Genomic DNA, 6,369 nt, shown 5'->3' on the forward strand with positions numbered 1-6,369 from the left:
GCAAAGTTGTGAGCTTAAAGACATACACTTGCAAAATAGGAGGTTCACTTGGAGCAACGAGAGGGAAAATCCGACTGTGCAAACTGGACTCGTTTTTCTGCAATGCTGAGTGGGACACCACTTTTAGCAGTCATCTGCTTCACGCCCTTTCGTCCTCACTATCCGATCACTGCCCGCTTCTCCTCGCCGATGACAAGGGGCCTCGGAGGCCTAGAACCTTCAAGTTTGAATTTTTTTGGATTGCTATGCCCGGCTTTATGGAGGTGGTCAATAAGGCTTGGAACAAGCCACTCGAGGGGAAACCCTAGATCGGATGATCGGATGACGGCGACGCTCTGGTGTCGTTCCTCCCTTGGGGGCGTCATTCTTGAAGGTACACACGTGATCAAGGGACCAGAGGACAGATTCTTTGGTGGAGCGGTGATTCATCCTACACACTGATGGCTGTTGGGAATCGTAGCATAATTTTAAAATTTTCCTACGTTCACCAAGATGCATCTATGGAGTATACTAGCAACGAGGGGAAGGGAGTGCATCTACATACCCTTGTAGATCGCGAGCGGAAGCGTTCCAATGAACGTGGATGACGGAGTCGTACTCGCCGTGATCCAAATCACCGATGACCGAGTGCCGAACGGACGGCACCTCCGCGTTCAACACACGTACGGTGCAGCGACGTCTCCTCCTTCTTGATCCAGCAAGGGGGAAGGAGAGGTTGATGGAGATCGAGCAGCACGACGGCGTGGTGGTGGATGTAGCGGGTCTCCGCAGGGCTACGCCGAGCTTCTACGAGAGAGAGAGAGAGAGAGAGGTGTTGCAGGGGAGGAGGGAGGCGCCCAAGGCTGTTGTGTTTGCTGCCCTCCCCCCTTTATATAGGCCCCTGGGGGGGGTGCGCCAGCCCCAAGAGATGGGATCTCAAGGGGGGCGGCGGCCACAAGGGGGGAAGGGGTTGCCTTGCCCCCCAAGGCAAGGGGGAACTCCCCCCTAGGGTTCCCAACCCTAGGCGCATGGGGGGAGGCCCAAGGGGGGCGCCCCAGCCCACTAGGGGCTGGTTCCCTTCCACTTTCAGCCCACGGGGCCCTCCGGGACAGGTGGCCCCACCCGGTGGACCCCCGTGACCCTTCCGGTGGTCCCGTTACAATACCGATAACCCCCGAAACTTTCCCGGTGGCCGAAACTGGACTTCCTATATATAATTCTTCACCTCCGGACCATTCCGGAACCTCTCGTGACGTCCGGGATCTCATCCGGGACTCCGAACAACTTTCGGGTTTCCGCATACATATATCTCTACAACCCTAGCGTCACCGGACCTTAAGTGTGTAGACCCTACGGGTTCGGGAGACATGCAGACATGACCGAGACGCCTCTCCGGTCAATAACCAACAGCGGGATCTGGATACCCATGTTGGCTCCCACATGTTCCACGATGATCTCATCGGATGAACCACGGTGTCGAGGATTCAATCAATCCCGTATACAATTCCCTTTGTCAATCGGTATGTTACTTGCCCGAGATTCGATCGTCGGTATCCCAATACCTTGTTCAATCTCGTTACCGGCAAGTCTCTTTACTCGTACCGCAATGCATGATCGCGTGACTAACGCCTTAGTCACATTGAGCTCATTATGATGATGCATTACCGAGTGGGCCCAGAGATACCTCTCCGTCATACGGAGTGACAAATCCCAGTCTCGATCCGTGCCAACCCAACAGACACTTTCGGAGATACCCGTAGTGCACCTTTATAGTCACCCAGTTACGTTGTGACGTTTGGCACACCCAAAGCACTCCTACGGTATCCGGGAGTTGCACGATCTCATGGTCTAAGGAAAAGATACTTGACATTGGAAAAGCTCTAGCAAACGAAACTACACGATCTTTTATGCTATGCTTAGGATTGGGTCTTGTCCATCACATCATTCTCCTAATGATGTGATCCCGTTATCAATGACATCCAATGTCCATAGTCAGGAAACCATGACTATCTGTTGATCAACGAGCTAGTCAACTAGAGGCTTACTAGGGACAGGTTGTGGTCTATGTATTCACACATGTATCACGATTTCCGGACAATACAATTATAGCATGAATAATAAACAATTACCATGAACAAAGAAATATAATAATAACCATTTATTATTGCCTCTAGGGCATATTTCCAACAGTCTCCCACTTGCACTAGAGTCAATAATCTAGTTACATTGTGATGAATCGAACACCCATTGCGTCCTGGTGTTGATCATGTTTTGCCCTAGGGAGAGGTTTAGTCAACGGATCTGCTACATTCAGGTCCGTATGTACTTTACAAATATCTATGTCTCCATTTTGAACACTTTCACGAATGGAGTTGAAGCGACGCTTGATATGCCTGGTCTTCATGTGAATCCTGGGCTCTTTCGCAAGGGCAATAGCTCCAGTGTTGTCACAGAAGAGAGTCATTGGGCCCGACGCATTGGGAATCACCCCTAGGTCGGTAATGAACTCCTTCATCCAGACTGCTTCCTGTGCTGACTCTGAGGCTGCCATGTACTCCGCTTCACATGTAGATCCCGCCACGACGCTTTGCTTGCAACTGCACCAGCTTACTGCTCCTCTATTCAAAATATACACGTATCCGGTCTGTGACTTCGAGTCATCCAGATCTGTGTCGAAGCTAGCGTCGACGTAACCCTTTACGACGAGCTCTTCGTCACCTCCATAAACGAGAAACATATCCTTAGTCCTCTTCAGGTACTTCAGGATATTCTTGACCGCTGTCCAGTGTTCCTTGCCGGGATTACTTTGGTACCTTCCTACCAAACTTACGGCAAGGTTTATATCAGGTCTGGTACACAACATGGCATACATAATAGACCCTATGGCCGAGGCATAGGGGATGACACTCATCTGTTCTATATCTTCTGCCGTGGTCGGGCATTGAGCCGTGCTCAATTGCACACCTTGCAATACAGGCAAGAACCCCTTCTTGGACTGATCCATACTGAACTTCTTCAATATCTTGTCAAGGTATATACTCTGTGAAAGACCAATGAGGCGTCTTGATCTATCTCTATAGATCTTGATGCCTAATATATAAGCAGCTTCTCCAAGGTCCTTCATTGAAAAACACTTATTCAAATAGGCCTTTATACTCTCCAAGAATTCTATATCATTTCCCATCAACAATATGTCATCCACATATAATATGAGAAATGCTACAGAGCTCCCACTCACTTTCTTGTAAACACAGGCTTCTCCATAAGTCTGTGTGAACCCAAACGCTTTGATCATCTCATCAAAGCGAATGTTCCAACTCCGAGATGCTTGCACCAGCCCATAGATTGAGCGTTGGAGCTTGCATACTTTGTTAGCATTCTTAGGATCGACAAAACCTTCCGGCTGCATCATATACAACTCTTCCTTAAGGAAGCCGTTAAGGAATGCCGTTTTGACGTCCATCTGCCATATCTCATAATCATAGTATGCGGCAATTGCTAACATGATTCGGACGGACTTCAGCTTCGCTACGGGTGAGAAAGTCTCATCGTAGTCAACCCCTTGAACTTGTCGATAACCCTTAGCGACAAGTCAAGCTTTGTAGATGGTCACATTACCATCTGCGTCCGTCTTCTTCTTAAAGATCCATTTGTTTTCTATGGCTCGCCGCTCATCGGGCAAGTCAGTCAAAGTCCATACTTTGTTTTCATACATGGATTCTATCTCGGATTTCATGGCTTCTAGCCATTTGTCGGAATCCGGGCCCGCCATCGCTTCTTCATAGTTCGAAGGTTCACCGTTGTCTAACAACATGATTTCCAGGACAGGGTTGCCGTACCACTCTGGTGCGGAACGTGTCCTTGTGGACCTACGAAGTTCAGCAACTTGATCTGAAGCTTCATGATCATCATCATTAACTTCCTCCCCAGTCGGTGTAGGCACCACAGGAACATTTTCCCGCGCTGCGCTACTTTCCGGTTCGGAAGGGGTGACTATCACCTCATCAAGTTCCACTTTCCTCCCACTCAATTCTTTCGAGAGAAACTCCTTCTCTAGAAAGGACCCGTTCTTGGCAACGAAGATCTTGCCTTCGGATCTGAGGTAGAAGGTATACCCAATAGTTTCCTTAGGGTATCCTATGAAGACGCATTTTTCCGATTTGGGTTCGAGCTTTTCAGGTTGAAGTTTCTTGACATAAGCATCGCATCCCCAAACTTTTAGAAACGACAGCTTAGGTTTCTTCCCAAACCATAATTCATACGGTGTCGTCTCAACGGATTTAGACGGTGCCCTATTTAAAGTGAATGCGGCAGTCTCTAAAGCATAGCCCCAAAATGAGAGCGGTAAATCGGTAAGAGACATCATAGATCGCACCATATCCAATAGAGTGCGATTACGACGTTCGGACACACCATTTCTCTGAGGTGTTCCAGGCGGCGTGAGTTGTGAAACTATTCCACATTTCCTTAAGTGTGCACCAAACTCGTGACTTAAATATTCTCCACCACGATCTGATCGTAAGAATTTTATTTTCCTGTGACGTTGATTCTCGACTTCACTCTGAAATTCCTTGAACTTTTCAAAGGTTTCAGACTTGTGTTTCATTAGGTAGACATATCCATATCTACTTAAATCATCAGTGAGAGTGAGAACATAACGATATCCTCCGCGAGCCTCAACACTCATTGGACCGCACACATCGGTATGTATGATTTCCAATAAGTTGGTTGCTCGCTCCATTGTTCCGGAGAACGGAGTCTTGGTCATCTTACCCATGAGGCATGGTTCGCACGTGTCAAATGATTCGTAATCAAGAGACTCCAAAAGTCCATCTGCATGGAGCTTCTTCATGCGCTTGACACCAATGTGACCAAGGCGGTAGTGCCACAAGTATGTGGGACTATCGTCATCAACTTTACATCTTTTGGTATTCACACTATGAACATGTGTAACATCACGTTCGAGATTCATCAAAAATAAACCATTGACCAGCGCGGCATGACCATAAAACATATCTCTCAAATAAATAGAACAACCATTATTCTCGGATTTAAATGAGTAGCCATCTCGAATTAAACGAGATCCAGATACAATGTTCATGCTCAAAGCTGACACTAAATAACAATTATTGAGGTTTAAAACTAATCCCGTAGGGAGATGCAGAGGTAGCGTGCCGACGGCGATCACATCGACCTTGGAACCATTCCCGACGCGCATCGTCACCTCGTCCTTCGCCAGTCTCCGTTTATTCCGTAGTTCCTGTTTTGAGTTACAAATATGAGCAACCGCACCGGTATCAAATACCCAGGAGCTACTACGAGTACTGGTAAGGTACACATCAATTACTAGTATATCACATATACCTTGGGTGTTGCCGGCCTTCTTCTTGTCCGCTAAGTATTTGGGGCAGTTCCGCTTCCAGTGACCACTTTCCTTGCAATAAAAGCACTCAGTCTCGGGCTTGGGTCCATTCTTTGACTTCTTCCCGGTAACTGGCTTACCGGGCGCGGCAACTCCCTTGCCGTCCTTCTTGAAGTTCTTCTTACCCTTGCCCTTCTTGAACTTAGTGGTTTTATTCACCATCAACACTTGATGTTCTTTTCTGATCTCTACCTCAGCTGATTTCAGCATTGAATATACCTCGGGAATGGTCTTTTCCATCCCCTGCATATTGTAGTTCATCACAAAGCTCTTGTAGCTTGGTGGAAGCGACTGGAGGATTCTGTCAATGACCGCGTCATCCGGGAGATTAACTCCCAGCTGAGACAAGCGGTTGTGCAACCCAGACATTCTGAGTATGTGCTCACTAACAGAACTGTTCTCCTCCATTTTACAGCTGAAGAACTTGTCGGAGACATCATATCTCTCGACCCGGGCATGAGCTTGAAAAACCAGTTTCAGCTCCTCGAACATCTCATATGCTCCATGTTTCTCAAAACGCTTTTGGAGACCCGGTTCTAAGCTGTAAAGCATGCCGCACTGAACGAGGGAGTAATCATCAGCACGCTGCTGCCAAGCGTTCATAACGTCTTGGTTCTCAGGGATTGGTGCTTCACCTAGCGGTGCTTCTAAGACATAATCTTTCTTGGCTGCTATGAGGATGATCCTCAGGTTCCGGACCCAGTCCGTATAGTTGCTGCCATCATCTTTCAGCTTGGTTTTCTCTAGGAACGCGTTGAAATTGAGGACAACGTGGGCCATTTGATCTACAATACATAGTGTAAAGATTTAGACTAAGTTCATGATAATTAAGTTCATATAATCAAATTATTTAATGAACTCCCACTCAGATAGACATCCCTCTAGTCATCTAAGTGAAACATGATCCAAATTCGACTAGGCCGTGTCCGATCATCACGTGAGACGGACTAGTCAAGATCGGTGAACAT

Source organism: Aegilops tauschii, chromosome 6 (genome assembly GCF_002575655.3).
Source record: "Aegilops tauschii subsp. strangulata cultivar AL8/78 chromosome 6, Aet v6.0, whole genome shotgun sequence".
Classification (NCBI taxonomy): domain Eukaryota; kingdom Viridiplantae; phylum Streptophyta; class Magnoliopsida; order Poales; family Poaceae; genus Aegilops; species Aegilops tauschii.